Genomic DNA, 18,430 nt, shown 5'->3' with positions numbered 1-18,430 from the left:
ATAATATATATATATATAATAAATATATGTGTATATATATATACATATATATATTATATGATATATATATATATATATATATATATAATATCTATATACCAATATATATATATAGATATATATATATATATATAAATATATATATATATAATATCTACGTATATACCAATATATATATATATATATATATATATATATATATATATATTGGTATATACGTAGATATTATGTATATATATATATATATATATTATATATATATATATATATATATATATATATATATATATATTTGTGTGTGTGTGTGTCTGTGTGCGTGTGTTTGTTTGTTTTGTGTATGTTTGTGTGTGTATCAATAAATACGAGTTAATTCCAAATACCATAACCACATTCATCGAAGCGATGTTTACCTGGCCCAGATTATAATTCCAGGTACGAGTAAACACCCACAGAGAGAAAGAGAGAGTTAGGTATTTAGAGGATTTAAGAAAGATTCTGTCTTGTTTTTGTGTGACTTCTGAATATATCCAGTCAGGAAGCGAACGTTTAAACACCTCCTTAATATTCGGAATGTCCTGCCCAATTTTGGCTTCGTGCTAGTTTGCAATCCTTCGTGCTTATCAGATCTCTCTCTCTCTCTCTCTCTCTCTCTCTCTCTCTCTCTCTCTCTCTCTCTCTCTCTCCTTTTCTGTGTTTTAAGTGAACTCAGCTGTCAAAAGTCCCTTTCTTGCTCATGTTTTTGTTATTTCCCATTTTTATTATTATTTATTCATCAAGTAGTTTATTAAGTTTTATCTTTTTCTGTCTTAGTAACCGATTTCTTCTTTCTGTATTTCCTGTTACCTTTTCTAACTTATTTCAAATGTACACTGTAATGTTCTTTGGAAGTTTAAATTTCAAGTCAATAGGCCTTGTGGTGAGCTTCTTCCATACGAATAGGTTTCATCTTCTGACTAATAATAATAATAATAATAATAATAATAATAATAATAATAATAATAATATTAATAATAATAATAATGATAATCAATAATAATAATAATAATAATAATAATAATAATAATAAATTTTTTCTCATATATTTCATTGGGAAAATCCTATTTGAAACGCCTTTCCTAATAGCAACAAACGCAGAACCCAAGCATAGCTGATAATGCAAGATCATGTTGACATGAGTTACCTTGATTGCAGACATTATTATTATTATTATTATTTTATTATTATTATTATTATTATTATTATTATTATTACTCAGAAAGTGAACCCTGTTCTTATGGAACAAGTCCACGAAAGGGGCCATGACTTGAAATTTAAGCTTCCAAATAATATTATGCTGTTCATTATCAAGAAATTATTGAGGATAATAGGAAATACAGACTATTATTATTATTATTATTTTTTTATTTGTGTGTGTTGTGTGTGTGTGTGTGTGTGTGTGCTCTATCACAGTCCTCCAATTCGACTGGGTGGGTATTTATAGTGTGGGGTTCCGGGTTGCATCCTGCCTCCTTAGGAGTCCATCACTTTTCTTACTATGTGTGCCGTTTCTAGGATCACACTCTTGCTGCATGGCCCGGAGCTACTTCAGCCTCTAGTTTTTCTAGATTCCTTTTCAGGGATCTTAGGATCGTGCCTAGTGCTCCTATGATTATGGGTATGTTTCCACTGGCATATCCCATATCCTTCTTATTTCTATTTTCAGATCTTGATACTTATCCATTTTTTCCCTCTCTTTCTCTTCAACTCTGGTGTCCCATGGTATTGCGACATCAATGAGTGATACTTTCTTCTTGACTTTGTCAATCAACGTCACGTCTGGTCTGTTTGCACGTATCACCCTATCCGTCCTGATACCATAGTCCCAGAGGATCTTTGCCTGATCGTTTTCTATCACTCCCTCAGGTTGGTGCTCGTACCACTTATTACTGCAAGGTAGCTGATGTTTCTTGCACAGGCTCCAGTGGAGGGCTTTTGCCACTGAATCATGCATCTTTTTGTATTGGTTCTGTGCAAGTGCCGGGCATTCGCTTGCTATGTGGTTTATGGTTTCATTTTTCGTATTGCACTTCCTACATATGGGAGATGTTATTTCCATCTATCGTTCTTTGAAGATATCTGGTTCTTAGGGCCTGATCTTGTACCGCTGTTACCATTCCTTCAGTTTCCTTCTTTAGCTCTCCCCTCTGTAGCCATTGCCATGTGTCATCGCTGGCTAGTTCTTTAGTCTGTCTCATGTATTGTCCGTGCATTGGTTTGTTGTGCCAGTGCTCTGTTCTGTCTGTCTTTCTCCTGTCTCTATATATTTCTGGGTCTTCGTCTACTTTTATTAGTCCTTCTTCCCATGCAACTCTTTAGCCACTCATCTTCACTGGTTTTCAGATATTGCCCCAGTGCTCTGTTCTCGGTGTTGACGCAGTCCTCTATACTTAGTAGTCCTCTCCCTCCTTCCTTTCGTGTTATGTATAGTCTGTCCGTATTTGCTCTTGGGTGTAGTGCTTGAGTATTGTCATATTGTTTCCTGTTTTTTCTGATCTATGCTGCGGAGTTCTACCTGTCCATTCGACTATTCCTGCGCTGTATCTGATTACTGGCACTGCCCATGTGTTTTATGGCTTTGATCATATTTCCTCCATTGAGTTTTGACTTGAGTATCGCCTTGAGTCTCTGCATATATTCTTTCCTGATCGTGTCCTTCATCTCTTGGTGTTTTATATCCCCTCCTTCCATTATTCCCAGGTATTTGTATCCTGTCTCATCTATGTGTTTGATGTTGCTCCCATCTGGTAGCTTTATCCCTTCAGTTCTCGTTACTTTGCCTTTTTGCATGTTGACTAAGGCGCATTTTTCTATTCCAAACTCCATCCTGATGTCCCCAGATACAATCCTTACAGTCTGGATTAGGGTATCTATTTCCTTGATGCTCTTACCATACAGCTTGATGTCATCCATGAACATCAGATGGTTGATTCTGTTGCCTCTTTTCTTGAGTTGGTACCCGGTCATCCATCTTCTGTAGTACTTTTGTCATGGGAATCATGGCTACTACGAAGAGTAGTGGGGACAGTGAGTCGCCCTGGAAGATCCCTCTCCTGATATTAACCTCTGCTAGTCTTATTCCAGAGCTTGTAAAGTATTGTATTCCAGTTGCCCATTGTATTTTTGAGGAAGCTGATGGTGTTTTCCTCTGCCCCATATATTTCAGGCATTCTATTTACCCATGTGTGTGGTATCATGTCGAAGGCCTTCTTATAGTCTATCCATGCCATGCTTAGGTTGGTTTTCCTTCCTTTTACTTCTCCTACTGTTCTTCATTACCCTTTTGTCTATCAGGAGCTGGTCTTTTGTGCCCCTACACTTCCTTCTGCAGCCTTTCTGTTGGTGGGGGATGGTGTTTGTCTCCTCTAGGTAATTGTATAGCCTTTCACTGATGATACCTGTTAGTAACTTCCACATTATTGGTAGGCAGGTGATAGGCCTGTAGTTACTGGCTATATTTCCCTTACTCTTGTCTTTTTGTACTAAGGATGTTCTTCCTGTGGTCATCCATTTGGGTGCATGGTGATTTGAGATACAATGCTGGAGTTGTTTCTGCTATTCGTGGGTGTAGGCCTTGAAGTTTTTGAGCCAGTATCCATGGACTTCATCGGGACCTGGGGCTTTCCAGTTTGGCATTTTCTTTAGTTGGTGTCTGACTGTGTCTGTCGTGATCTCTGTGAATCTTTGTTTTATTCTCCCTGTTTCTTCTTCCTTGACTTCCTGGAGCCATGTTGCATGTTTGTTGTGTGATACCGGATTACTCCATATATTTTCCCAGAGTCTCTTACTTGGTTCAGCTTCAGGTTAATTTCTGGGTGGTTGTCTTCCCCTCTTATTGTTGGCTGTATAGTCTTTTCCGGTTAGTTCCGAATAGTTTGTTCTGTTGGTATCCCTTATTCCTGTTCATGTACCGTTGGATCTTATGTGCTTTGGCCTTAAGCCTCTGTTTTACATCTTCTATTGTGTTTGTTTAGTCCCCTCTCTTGTACTTTGTATTTCCCGTTGAGTTCCTCCCTTGTTTTCTTGCTTCTTAGCTTTTTTTCTGCATCTCTTTCAGTTTACTCAAGTCAGATCTCATCACCATGATTTGCTTTTCCAGGCGCCTTTTCCAAGGAGGTTGCTGTTTTGGTTTCTGTTGGGTTGGTTGTGCTGGTGGTGTTGGTGTTCGAATCTTGCTCCTGCATATGTCAAGTTATTTGTTTCTGTGATACTGGTGGTGTGTATTATGCCCATTATTTCATTGACCTCACTTGTTTTCTCCCTTAATTTCTTAGTGTTGTAGGCTTTCATGGAGGGGATCTTTGTTCTCTCTGTATCTGGCTTCATCCATTGTCTAATCTTTTCTACCCATTCCGTCCTCTCTGTTACTTCGTCGGTGTTTCTTCGTGTGTCGTTGTTTGATACCTCATCCTCCCTGTCGTCTTCTGTGGCATCGTCTCTCAGTTCGTCTTCGTGTAATTCGTGACATTTCCCTTTCCAGTTCTTCTCTTTCTGGCTTCATCCATTGTCTAATCTTTTCTACCCATTCCGTCCTCTCTTTACTTCGTCGGTGTTTCTTCGTGTGTCGTTGTTTGATACCTCATCCTCCCTGTCGTCTTCTGTGGCATCGTCTCTCAGTTCGTCTTCGTGTAATTCGTGACATTTCCCTTTCCAGTTCTTCTCTTTCTGTTGGGGAGAGCCAGTTGTTTTTCTTTATGTTCCTTACTTGGTCTGCCAGCCTCTGCTCTGTTTGGGGGGTGTTATTCCTCTCATTCCAGATGTTGACCAATCTTCTTCTATATCCTCTCTCCGTCGGGTTGCTTCTGATGTAGCATCTCCATATTTCCTTATTTTCTTCTCTTGTCCATTTCTCCTTCCTTTTCTTCCAATCTCAGGCTGTTGATTACTTCCGTTGTGGTGATCAGTTGCTGGATGACGACCTCCAAGTACCTGACCGTCTTCCCCTTCAATTGGGTTGAATACCTGGTTGCCGGACGAAGCTCCTCTGTTGCCAGAGGTTCCATTTACGTCGTTGTCGTTTATTCCTTCATTTCTTTCCATCATTGCTGAATTTTTGCTATTTTAAAAATCCCATAGCTGGACCCTACCCATCAGGGATAGGTACTCAATTTACAGCTGAATAGACTGAGGAATTATGGTAAAGATCCTTTCCCAAGGAATCAACGCCGAGGAGAGCGGTCACCCATTCAACGACTGACCAGCCCCAATGTTGCTTAACTTGACTTAAGTCCGTTGAGGACCTAACCCACTCCTCCACGGCGCCACATATTATTATTATTATAATTATTATTATTATTATTATTATTATTATTATTATTATTATTATTATTTATTATTATTATTATTATTATTATTATTATTATTATTATTATTGAAAGGTGAACCTCATTCATATGGAACGAGCCCTCCACAGGGGCCACTGACTTTGTAATCCAATTTTCCAAAGAGTATTAAGGTGTTCATTAGAAAGAAGTAAGAGGAAGTAAATACAGAAAGAAGAGATCTCAATGATCATCAAAGAAAAAAAGAAATGAATAAATTAAGGGATAGAAATACAAGTAAATCATAAATAGAGGCAGTGTTCTTGTTACTTATTAAAGAACAGATGCCATATCTCAATAAGCTCGTCTTATCTGTAAGCCGTCGCAAGCGGTTTATACATTTAAACATATACGTTTCAGATGCTCCACTAACTGGCGCATCAGCTGCTCCCTTGATCCGACGTCATCTAAGTGCAAATGAGGAGATGCTGTCTCTTTTCTTTGCCTTCCTCAGAGATGCGCCGGGTCGTCTTAGATAGCGAGGTCAATTTAACCTAAGAAGTTTGTCTTAGGTATCTTAAATCTTCTTAAAAATATATACATTTTATATATATTTATTTATTTATTTATCTATTTATTTATTTTTTATTTATTTAATTTATTCATTTACTGATCTGTTTTTCTAGTAACTGGTATATTCTTTCAAATGAGCACCCTAATTGTCTTTGGTAGCTTGAATTTCGAGTCGCTGGTCACCTTTGGTGGGCTTGCTCCATATGAACAAAAGTTTATCCTAATAATAATAATAATAGTTTGTATTTCCTATTATTTTCTGTAACTTCATTCAAATGAACACCATAATATTCTTGGAAGCTCGAATTTCAAGTCAGTGGCCCCTGTGGTGGGCTTGTTCCATATGAATAGGGTGCGTCTTCTGAATAATAATAATAATAATAATAATAATATAATAATAATAATAATAATAATAATAATAATAATAATAATAATAATATACCTTTGCAATGGTGGTGGTGGTGTTGCTTGCAAGGTATATTATTATTATTATTTTATTATTATTATTATTATTATTATTATTATTATTATTATTATTATTATTTTATTTTAAAAATTATTAATTTTTTAAATAATAATAATAATAATAATAATAATAATAAGGTAATAATAATAATAATAATAATAATAATAATAATAATAATCATAATATACCTTTGCAAGCAACATCGCCACCACCGTTCGGAATTTTCGAACACCTGAGATCGTGAAACTCAATATACAAGTCTGTGTTACACATACCTCCTGTTATTTTTTTCTCCTTTTATTTTTCTTCCTTTTTGGTGCAGTGTCAAGGTCCTTCACAGAGCCATAAACATCGACCTGCCCTCACTCACTCACGGCTATCAAGGTCGTCATCGAATCAATATGAGTGTGCTAGCCGCAGAAGTTCTGTGGAACGGATTAGAGAAAGTATGTGTATTTGTGTGTCTGTGTGGGTGTTGGCGGGGCGGGGGCGGGGCGGGGGGGTGGGGTGGGGGGCGAGGCGGGTGGTGCTTGTTCGAAGCAAATGCTGTTTTCTCTCTCTCTCTCTCTCTCTCTCTCTCTCTCTCTCTCTCTTATAACGTTCTTCCGCTGTTATGTCTTTCCACTTATTCACTGTTATAATGAAAACGAGTAACTTAGTTGATCTCTCTCTCTCTCTCTCTCTCTCTCTCTCTCTCTCTCTCTCTCTCTCTCTCTCTCTCTCAGCAATGGGACAATAGTTAAGACCAAATTACCTCCACGAAGGAGATCGATTTTGACGTGCAATGACTCGGCCAATCTGGAACTGACCCCGAGAGTCTTGCAGTGTCTCGAGAGTTCCCTTGTTGTCAGCTTATTAGAGATCAGATACCGAGGGATTATGCAGTTTTTCCTGAAGATTATTCTCGTATATTTGGATTCACAACGACTCGTACAGACTTCCTCAAAGAATTATGGCTTATCAAAGCGAAGTGACGATGGGTAGAACTGGAAAAGAACTATGAATAAATAAATAGATAAGTGAAAACATACGAAATTCCATTTTCAAGGATGGGACCTCTATCCCAACACTCTGGTGGTCATGGTACGGTTCTCCCGAGTCTGGGAAAATTGTTGTCATGTGGTCGACATGTCATCGATTTTCCCAAACTTGTTGACCACACTGACTAATTCGACCAAAACGTGGTACCTAAAGAATCACTTCTGTTTCGACGTAAATTGTGAATTGTATTTTCTGGAGATCCAGGAATTCTGGGAATGGAGTGAGAGGTGGGGGGAGAGGGAGTGGTTGGATTAAACGTTCCAGTTACCTGGAGTGACTGGAATAATTTGATGTTTTTGTTTTTCAATTCATGACATCACTGTCGAAATTTGCTGGTGCCTGAAAGAAAGGTGTACCTTTCTGACCTCCTTGGGTGTACCTGTATGTGTGCATGGGTCTGAGGGTACCCCACAGGGGTGTAGCCTGAGGAGATGGATACACCTGTAGGTGTTTCTGGGTTCCAGCAACACCGTCGGCGTGGCCTGGAAGTGATCACGTGTCAGCTTAAGATAATTAGAGATAGCGATCGTTTCTTCCCTGACGGTGATGACTTTATTTTAATTTTAAAATAATTGCTAGAGATTAATATGTGATGTCTTCTTGGGGTTCCTGGTGAATCTCTGGAATTCCAGTTCTTGGGAAGACTCTGGAATGTGGGTTCCTGGCGAGTCTCTGAAATAGGGGTTCCTAGTGGTCTGTGGAGTAGGAATATTGGTTCCTGGTGAGTCTCTGTAATATGGGTCTAGTGATCTGTGGAGTAGGAATATGGGTTCCTGGTGATCTTTGGAGTAAGAATATGGGTTCCTGGTGAGTCTCTGGAATACGGATTCCTAGTGATCTGTGGAGTAGGAATATGGGTTCCTGGTGAGTCTCTGGAATATGGGTTCCTAGTGATCTGTGGAGTAGGAATATGGGTTCCTAGTGATCTGAGGAGTAGGAATATGGGTTCCAGGTGAGTCTCCGGAATATGGGTTCCTAGTGGTCTGAGGAGTAGGAATATGGGTTTCTGGTGAGTCTCTGGAATATGGGTTCCTAGTGGTCTGAGTAGGAATATGGGTTCCTGGTGAGTCTATGGAATATGGGTTCCTAGTGATCTGTGGAGTAGGAATATGGGTGTCTGGTGGATTACTGAAATATGGGTTCTGCGGAATCTATGGAATATGGGTTCCTGACGAGCCTTTGGAACGTGGGTTCCTGGTGACTCTCTGGAATATGGTGTCCTGGTGAGTTTCTGGAATATGAGTACATGCTGAGTCCCGGGTATATGGCTCCTTACTTAATCTGTGGAATATGGGTTCTTGGTGAGTCTTTGGAATATGAGTTCCTGGTGAATCTCTGGAATATTGGTTCTTGGTGAATCTCTGGAATATAGGTTCCTTGTGAAACTCTGGACTATTGGTTCCTGGCAAGCCCCTGGAATATGGGTTCCTGGTAAAACTCTGGAATATTGGTTCTAGGTGAATCTCTGGAATATAGGTACCTGCTGAATCTCTGGATCAAAGTTTCCAGAATGGGTGCCTTCCATGACTCAACCTTGTTAAAGAGCCTCTATGCATCTCATTGTGACAAAGTGACTGTTCCTTTGTCCTTGACTCAATGCCACGTCATTGGACAAACGTCGAGAAAACAAAAGAGATTTACAAACTATGGATTATTTATGTAGATGTCTTTTGTAAATAAGGTTATGAAATGTTTCTTTTTTTTGTAAGTTAATTGCTCAAACTTGATTTGAATAAACACTTGTTGGATTCTTTATATTAACGTAATAATATTAATTTGTTAATTTATCTGCTTTTCTAATAACTGATCTCTTCTTTCTGTATTTTCCATTACCTTCTGTTAATTCTTTCGAATGAACACCATAATATTCTTTGGAAGCTTGAATTTCAGGGCAGTAATGGCCCCTTTGGTGGGCTTGTTCCATATGGATAGAATTCATCTCCTGAATAATAACAATCTTAACCGAGCAGTGTGTTTAAAAAGAATTATTGTATTCTTGTCTATTTGCAGAACTGAGTTTCCCAATGTTTTCATCCAAAGTTATTTCATGGTCTTTTACGTATTCGTTCGATAATCAAATACTGCAACTTGCACATTACAATATTAATTTTATTAATTTTCCGTCGAGTTTCCATTGGCCAAACTGGCTATGAACCCAAATTCTTATTGTTATGCTAACACCGTCCCCAGTGCTTTGGGTCATTTGCATGTTACGAGAACACCCCTCCCCCCTGCCCCCTTCTCTCTCTCTCTCTCTCTCTCTCTCTCTCTCTCTCTCTCTCTCTCTCTCTCTCAAGTCCAATGTTTATCGACGATATCGGGGTAAATCTGATAGTAATGGAACTGGCATGAGGTTTATGGCGATTTCATTAACGAAATGATGGTGATTGATCAATGCGGGGGGGGCTCGCGACGCGGTCAATATTTGGCGAATGTTTGGCCATGGATAGAGTAAGTTGAGGGTCGTTTGAAATTGTGATGAAATGAGTTCAGCTGGCTGCGTGGCGTTGTTATTAGTCTCTCTCTCTCTCTCTCTCTCTCTCTCTCTCTCTCTCTCTCTCTCTCTCTCTCTTTCTCAGTGGAGTTCAGGTGCATGGTTGTTATAATTCTCTCTCTCTCTCTCTCTCTCTCTCTCTCTCTCTCTCTCTCAGTGAAGTCCTGTGCGCGTGGTGTTATAATTCTCTCTCTCTCTCTCTCTCACTCTCTCTTCTCTCTCTCTCTCTCTCTCCTAGAGATAAGAGAGCACATGATGTCTCCTCGGACGGACTAATAAGTCTTTGAGACATCCTTATCCTTGTTAAATTACGATCATCTGTTTTGTACTACGAATTTGCTAGCATATTTTGTAACTCTGCAAAAGCCTTGCACTGGGTAGAAATAAAATTGAGATCAGCTGTTTTGAATTACAAAATTGCTAGCATATTTTGTAACTCTTTAACGGCCTTGAGCTGGGTAGACATAAAATTACGATCAGCTGTTCTGTATCATAACATCACCGGCATATTTCGTAACTCTGCAACGGCATTGCATTATGAAGATGTTAGAAAATCATGACAGACCAAACGTAAGATGAAAAGAAAAATAATAGAATGCAACGATTAACTAGTAGGACGCACGACCTGGCGTCGGACGCGATACATTCCGAGAATTACCGAGACACCACCCACCCACCCACCGTATCTTTCAAGAAGTCGGAGGGTCGGGTGGGGGAACGGTAGGCGGTGAAAGAAGGGGTTGGGTATCCGGGCAGATGTGTGTGTGTGTGTTCGTATGTGTGCGCGCGCGTGTGTGGAGTACAAAAATGTGAATGGAGACGCCGTTGGATAGAAGCAAGGTCGAGCGTATACGATCTCACTCAGCGAGATGACATGGCCGCTTTCGTTTGTAAGACGTGGAGAGATCTCGTTCCTTATCGCCTCCTATACGTAGAGAGGATTAAATCCTAAACTAGATTGATCAAGGAGATGGATTCCTAGGCTCGGCAGGATGGAGGATGAATGAGAAGGAGGATCCAATCCTAGCTAAACTGACTAGACTTAGTGTCCGTAACGTTTTCCTGTGTTGACAGGATTAAATCCTGGCTAGATTGACCAAGGAGAAGACGGATTTCTAGGCTCGACAGGATGTTACAAGGAGTTACAAGGATTAGGATGTCTCAAAGACTTGTTAGTTCATCCTAAGAGGAGACATCGTGTGCTCACTTATCTGTAAGAAGCAAGGTGTTTTAACTGTGCGATTCACAGTGTTCTCCTAATGATTTTGTCTAGCTTTCTTTTAAACTCTTCCACACTGTTGCTGTTTACAACTTCTGGTGGCAATATATTCCACGTGTCACATATCTTGTCTGTAGTAGGATGAACGGGAAAATACGAATAGTAGGATGAAGGATGCCTGGGGAGGAGGCGAGGAGGAGGAGGAGGAGGAGGACAGGGAGGAGGGAGGAGGAGGAGGAGGTGATGGTGTACATACTCGCAGAAGGGTGGTAGAGACTGTCAAGTGTCGACTCGTATCTGGGATCGCCAGTATTCGCCGCGCCTTCATCCGGTGCAGTAGGTAAATGTCGCGTCGTACCGGCGGTATATACGTACGTCGTCGAACGTGTCTGTGTGTGTGAGTGTACGTGCGCGTGTACGTGTCCGTGTGTGACCGTTAGTGCGCGAACAACGGATGGAAAAATTTCACCCTCTTTTAACCGAGAACGTCGTTGACCTGAGATGCACCTCTCAGTATTTTGCTATCTCTGTTTTTATCTCTCGTTTGACAGAGAGAGAGAGAGAGAGAGATATAAAGGGAGAGAGAGAGAGAGAGACGGCCAAACAGCCGTTGTTGTCGTTCTGGAATAAAACGTCGCCTTTAAAACGCTGTTTCTCTAATCTTATCGCTATATCAGTGATTTATCTCTCCACAGAATTATCAGTTTTATATCTTTCCCAGCGTCTGGGAAGGGATTTTATGGTAGATTTGGGTCCCCCCCCCCTCTCTCTCTCTCTCTCTCTGTGTAATCTAAAAAAAAAACACTCGCAAAACACTTGCACTCGCCCGAATAAACAGTAAAGTGTAACACCCAAGTGTAACTCGGTGTGACTCAAGTGCAAGTGTGGTCGTGTCATTGTCCCCCAACTCGTCTGTTGAGAGTGATTAGGACGAGGTCCACTGGAGGAGACGAGGAAATATATTACGTAAATACTCACAGCTGCTGCTGCTGCCGCACATTTGCGTAGATGTCATTCCGTTTGTTTGTGTTATCATCTTGTGGTTTGCTTTGGTTCAAAGGTCGCCCGAATATTATTATTAATTATTATATTGTTATTCTGATAATTCGTTTTTCTGACTCGGCTTGGTTGTTGAGTAGAATTCTAATATTCACATTTGTCATAATTAAGATGTTTGTCAAAAATATTTTATCAACAATATTATTATTATTATTATTATTATTATTATTATTATTATTATTATTATTATTATTATTATTAGGCGTTAAACTCCTATTTATATAGAACGACCCCGTAGGGGCCAATGACGTGAAATTCAAGGATTCAAGGTTCCAAAGAATTTGGTCTTCATTTGAAGCTTCATCAGAAAATAGGACTTACATATTATTATTGTTATTATTCAGACGTTAAACTCTTATTTATATAGAACGAACCCATAGGGGCCACTGACTTGAAATTCAAGCTTCCAAAGAATATTATGGTGTTTATTTGAAAGAATTTCATTAGATAATAGGAAATACAAATTATATTATTATTATATTATTTTTATTATTATTTTATGTATTTATTATTATTATATTAACCAGAAGATAAAACATATTCATAAGTAGCAACCCCACCATAGGGGCCACTGACTTGAAATTCAAGCTTCCAAAGAATATTATGGTGTTCCTTTGAAAGAAATTTCATTAGATAATACGAAATACACATTATTATTATTCTTCAGAAGATGAACCTTATTCATACGGAACAACCCCACCAAAGGGGCCACTGACTCGAAATTCAAGCTTCCAAAGAATATTACGGTGTCCATTAGGAAGAAATAAGAGGAGGCGAAGGGAATTACAGAAAGGAGAGATCTCACTTATTAAAAAACGAATTAATAAATTAATAAGCGGATAAAAATGTATGAAAATACAAAGGAAATAGTATCAGGGTAATAATGTTTTACACCTTCGTTATCTTGGTCACGGGCAGCGTCTAAAACAAAGGTATTTGGGCCAAGTGTCATGTCAGGGCTTAGAGAGCGGTTGGGAAATTGATATCCCAGCAGCCCCAAGCGACGAGGTATGTATGAGGATATTGCGTCATCAGAGGCTTCCCGGGATGTGTCAACAAAGCCGCCTCCCCTACGAGTCTAGTAGATCATGCTGTGTAGGAACCCTTTGACCGGGTCGGAATTAGTCAGAAATTTGCACTCGAATAACCAAAAAATTGAAATGAGAGAAAATAAATTGAACAGTAGATAGGATGATTAAGATTAACGTTTAACGTGCAGGATGGGGCATCGGGCTCGGAATTAATAGGATTTATTTTTCCTCAAAATCCCTAAATACTGAAGTGAGAAAAAAAGGTCGGAATTAGACAGAAATTTTTACTCAACCAAAAAACTGAATTGAGAGAAAATAGCAAATTAAACAATAGATAGAACGATTAAGATTAACGTTTAACGTGTAGGATAGGGCAGAGGGCACAAGGCATATTAGTATATCAACAAAATCCTTCCGGAATTAATCAGAATTTCTCCCCTCAAAAGTCCCCAAAAGCTGAAACGAGAAAAAAGTTCGGAATTATTCAGAAATTTTGACTCAGCCAAAAAATTTAAATGAGAGAAAATAACAAAATAAACAATAAATAGGATGATTAAGATTAACGTTTAACGTGTAGGATAGGGCATAGGGCACGGGGCACAGGGCATGGGATATCAACAAAATCCTTCCGGAATTAACTAGATTTTTTTCCCTCAAAAATCCCCCAAAACTGAAACGAGAAAAAGTTGCAGATTGAAAAAGGAAGATAGGATGATTTTGATGACTGTTTAAAACGCAAGAGTAGGGCACAAGGCATAGGGCACGGGGCATAGGACATTGACGAAAGCATTCTAAGGATTGCAGTAGCCCCAGAATGGGGACAAGTTGTAGCTGCAAATTGAAAAAGGATAGGGCATAGGGCACACAGGATATTGGCGAAACCCTAAAAAAACCTTCGTAGGATTATCACGAAGGACCCATGAGTTCCGGCTAGCTGCCGCACCCACCACTTCGTTTGTTGCCCTGGAAGGCCCTCCGAATTCCCCCTTTCCCCCAAACCCATGCCTGGGGGTCTAGGGGACCCCGACTACGTCCTTATGGGCGGTTATGCCACTCCCAGGAGGGCGCATTCCGCCTTTAGCTGATTCGCTCACCTGCACGCAGGTAATATTTACCTTTTTGCAAGGCGTCCCTCTCACGCTGAGAGAGAGAGAGAGAGAGAGAGAAGAGAGAGAGAGAGAGAGAGAGAGACACCTTGGCTTTTCCACGCCACAAAGGACAGAGGTGGTGCCCCTGGCTCGTATGGGATGGGATAGGATGGGATGAGATGGGATGGGTCTGTTATGTGTCCTTGGTGCCCGTCGCTGATGGATTGAATCGGCACAGAAGTCCTCCTCTACTTATGTAGGATTCTTGAGTACAGTATTTTTCACGCTTTTCCATTATATATATATATATATATATATATATATATATATATAATATATATATATATATATATATATATATATTGGAATATAACCTTCCCGTTTATTTTTACACAGCGGCATCAGTAAATAATTGTTTTTTTTTTTTTTATAAATTTTTTTCTGCAATTCACCCGGATCCAGTTTATTTTATTTTTTGACAGAGGTATAAGTAAATCATTGCAGTATATATATATATATATATATATATATATATATATATATATATGTTATAATGTTATATATATATATTATATATATAATATATGCATATATAAATCTGCAATATAGCCGTGCCACTTATTCATTCACACAAGTATCTATGAGTAATTAATTGTATATATATATATATATATATATATATATATATATATATATATATATATATATGTATAAATATATATATATATATATATATATATATATATATATATATATATTTCTAAGTAGGCATTAATAAACTGTATAGATTAAGTCATAAATTATCAATGTTATATAGATTTGTCGACCAATGACAGTATTGGTTTGTGTCTATCCATAGTTCTTGAGAATCCAACCAATAGAGAGAGAGAGAGAGAGAGAGAGAGAATTTTCATATCATTGCTGCGCAGAAACGTACGGCAAATTGTAACGCGATTGTTAATGTTTGCAAATCCGTTTAATATAAAGATACGGTTTTAGCTGATTATGGGTTGACATATAGGTGCAATGGTATCGGCCTCTATGTAGTCATTCAGTCTGTCAGTCAGTCAGTAATGTATACATACATACATATATACATACATAACAAACCTGCTTGCCTCGTGTCCTTCGGGAAAAACCAATATTTGAAAAGGAATTCTGACATACCTCAATTTTTCCCTTTTCTTTGTCTAACGGTTTTGCTTGCGTGACTAAAAGTACTCACTGGAAGAGAGTTGCATTTGCTTCGTGGCTAAAGCATTACTCTCTCTCTCTCTCTCTCTCTCTCTCTCTCTCTCTCTCTCTCTCTCTCTCTAACAATCTTACAAGCAAGAGATAATAAGAATTTTCAATTTGGGACGAGTACGCCAGACTATTCTCTCTCTCTCTCTCTCTCTCTCTCTCTCTCTCTCTCTCTCTCTCTCATCTTCTCAGGTACATTGAATAGCTCCACCACTCCTATTTCCCCCCAACCCCCGCCCCCATCCCAAAGCCAAACCTATCCCAATCCCCTACACCTGACTTTTTGGGCGTGGCTGCTTCTCTCTCTCTCTCTCACGGACATCTTCCTCTTCTTCTTTCCTTTTTTTTATGATCTCTCACTTTCATTACCTCTCTCTCTTCTCTCTCTCTCTCTCTTTCGTTGACGTCGTTTCTGATGCCACTGTTCCATTAAGCATTACGCTATTATCGTAATGGATGACTGCTTGAGATATTTCATGGTATTACCATTACTATTATTATTATTGTTGTTGTTGTTGCTATTATTATTATTATTATTATTATTGTTGTTGTTGTTGGTGTTGTTGTTGTTTTTGTTGTTATTATTATTATTCTTAATTATTGAATATTATTATTTATTATATATTATAATAATATATAATCATTATTGATAATATTATTAATAATAATTATTATTATTATTATTATTAATTAATACATTATTGTTTATTATTCATGTTATTATCTTTTATTGTTGTTATTATTATTATTATTATTATTATTATTATTATTATTATTATTATTATTATTATTATTATTATTATTATTATTACTCGTAACACGAACCCAATTCATATGGAACATGCCCACCAAAGGGGCCACTGACTTGAAATTCAAGTTTCCAAAGAATATTGTGGTATTCGTTAACAAGAAGTTACAGAAGGTGACGAGAAGTACAGAAATACAGAAGAGATCAGCTACAATTAAATAAAGATAAATTTATAAAAATAATATAAAAATAGGTAAACATATAAGAATGTATATATATATATATATATATATATATATATATATATATATATATATATATATATATATATATATATATTTATAGTATATTCCTAGATAGCCATCTCGCCCAGTATAATTATCCTAACGAGGACCCACGTAGGATGCTGGTTTATCCTTTCCTATATGCAGGAATTCGTCATATTCTTCATAAGTCTATCCTGTGTGTAGGATTTCGGGATGGATCCTGTTCTAGGATTGACTCGAGGAATCATTCAGCGTCATGGGACCCTTGATATCGTTGCATCATTTTGACGCTGATAGATGAAGTTGGTTAGTGATAGATTTTCTCTCTCTCTCTCTCTCTCTCTGTGTTTCAGTAGCCTAGATTTTGTGACGCCAGTTTTAGTAACCTCATTCGAATCATCTCTCTCTCTCTCTCTCTCTCTACGACAAAACGAGTTTTTTTTTTTTCCAATTTATTTGAAATTCCTTCACATACTCTCTCTCTCTCTCTCAATCTCGACTCCTCTCTCTCTCTCTCTCTCTCTCTCTCTCTCTCTCTCTCTCTCTCTCTCTCCTTTATGAAAATAGCGAGTTATGTGACAGTTTCAGTTATCTTGTGCGAAAACGTTCGGTTTCAACGAAAGGGAAAGTAATTCCGGAGCTAATATTTCGCAAATGATATCAAATTGTCGTCTTTATCGAAGCTTTGTCGTAATACAACCTGGATATTGCCACTTTGACCTCCTCAGTGGAAACGAAATGAGAGCAAATCAATTTGGTATGATGACATCAAAAGTTTTACAGCAGTATTTTTGTCTAATTATAAGTATTTTTTTTATTTATCAACATGACGATGGTTTTCTCTATAAATATTTATAATAATTATACAAGAAATACTCTTGGAAAACAAATGATGTTCATTTGTTTTCCAAGTGTATTTTGTTGTATAATTGTTGTAAAATTTTATATTTATTAAGTAGGCAATCATTTGAGAAACAATTAAGTAATTGTACAAAATTATCGTACACTTTTTCCAAAGCTCTCTGCATAATTTTATTTTCGAGATATATTTATGAAAATCCGTTGGTGAATATTATGAAGTCCTGTTGTTTTCGTAAGGTATTTTAGTGTAAATATAAATATTTTTCTTTATCAGTAAGACAGTCATTTGAGAAACTAAACCACGGTTATATGACTAGAAATATATTTAGAAACATATCGTACAGTTTTTCGAAAACTGTATAATTGAATTTTTGAAATGTATGTACAGTTACGTAACAGTGCTGTTGTTTTCTTACGGTATTTTTGTGTAAATATAGATATTTTTCTATATCAGCAAGACAGTCATTTGAGAAACTAATCCGCAATTATATGACTACAAATATATTTAAAAATATATCGTACGAATTTTCGAAAACTGTATAATTTCATTTTTGAAATGTATTTATACAGTTATGTAACTTTGGATTTGTTTATCCAATTTAAGAATCTTTGCTGATATGAATAATTATTGAGGATAATCTTGATAGTTCATCGTTTGACAAACGGCGGGGTAATATGACCCATCCATAGATATTATATTTTTGTGTGTTCTTGTACGAGAAAATATTGGTTTGGATTTCGCCATTCGTATACGGTAAACTTTCCTAGAGTGAAGTTATTCCATTACTGATTGCTGACTCTCTCTCTCTCTCTCTCTCTCTCTCTCTCTCTCTCTCTCTCTCTCTCTCTCTCTCTCTCTCTCTTTCCACTTCACCTTGCTAATAATAATGAAAGGTGAATTCTCTGCCGGGAAGAAGTCATTCTATTTCGAAGTCTTCAGTATTCTCTCTCACTCTCTCTCTCTTGTTAATAAATAATGAAGAAAGGTCCAATCTTTCCCAGAGAGAAGTCAGTTTCATACTTCGATCTGCTCAATACGGTTCTC

General features: G+C 37.8%; 2 protein-coding genes across 16 annotated transcripts in view; both read left to right on the top strand.

Moving 5' to 3' along the window:
• The window catches only part of LOC135223820 (mucin-2-like), a 503,176-nt gene that overhangs the window by 297,152 nt on the left and 187,594 nt on the right, over positions 1-18,430 (top strand). The window lies entirely within an intron of this gene.
• Positions 11,354-18,430, top strand: part of LOC135223821 (ESF1 homolog) — an 86,164-nt gene continuing 79,087 nt past the window's right edge. The window contains exon 1 of one of the 3 annotated variants that reach the window (XM_064262672.1): positions 11,354-11,430. The gene's annotated coding sequence lies outside the window, so the exon portion shown is untranslated. Of the gene's footprint in view, positions 11,488-18,430 lie in introns of all 3 variants that reach the window. The other 2 variants (XM_064262668.1, XM_064262673.1) reach the window with 2 other exon arrangements.

The sequence above is a fragment of the Macrobrachium nipponense genome, chromosome 10 (genome assembly GCF_015104395.2).
Source record: "Macrobrachium nipponense isolate FS-2020 chromosome 10, ASM1510439v2, whole genome shotgun sequence".
Taxonomy (NCBI): domain Eukaryota; kingdom Metazoa; phylum Arthropoda; class Malacostraca; order Decapoda; family Palaemonidae; genus Macrobrachium; species Macrobrachium nipponense.
The sequence above is the reverse complement of the archived record's forward strand: the minus strand, read 5'-3'. Positions and strand labels throughout refer to the sequence as shown.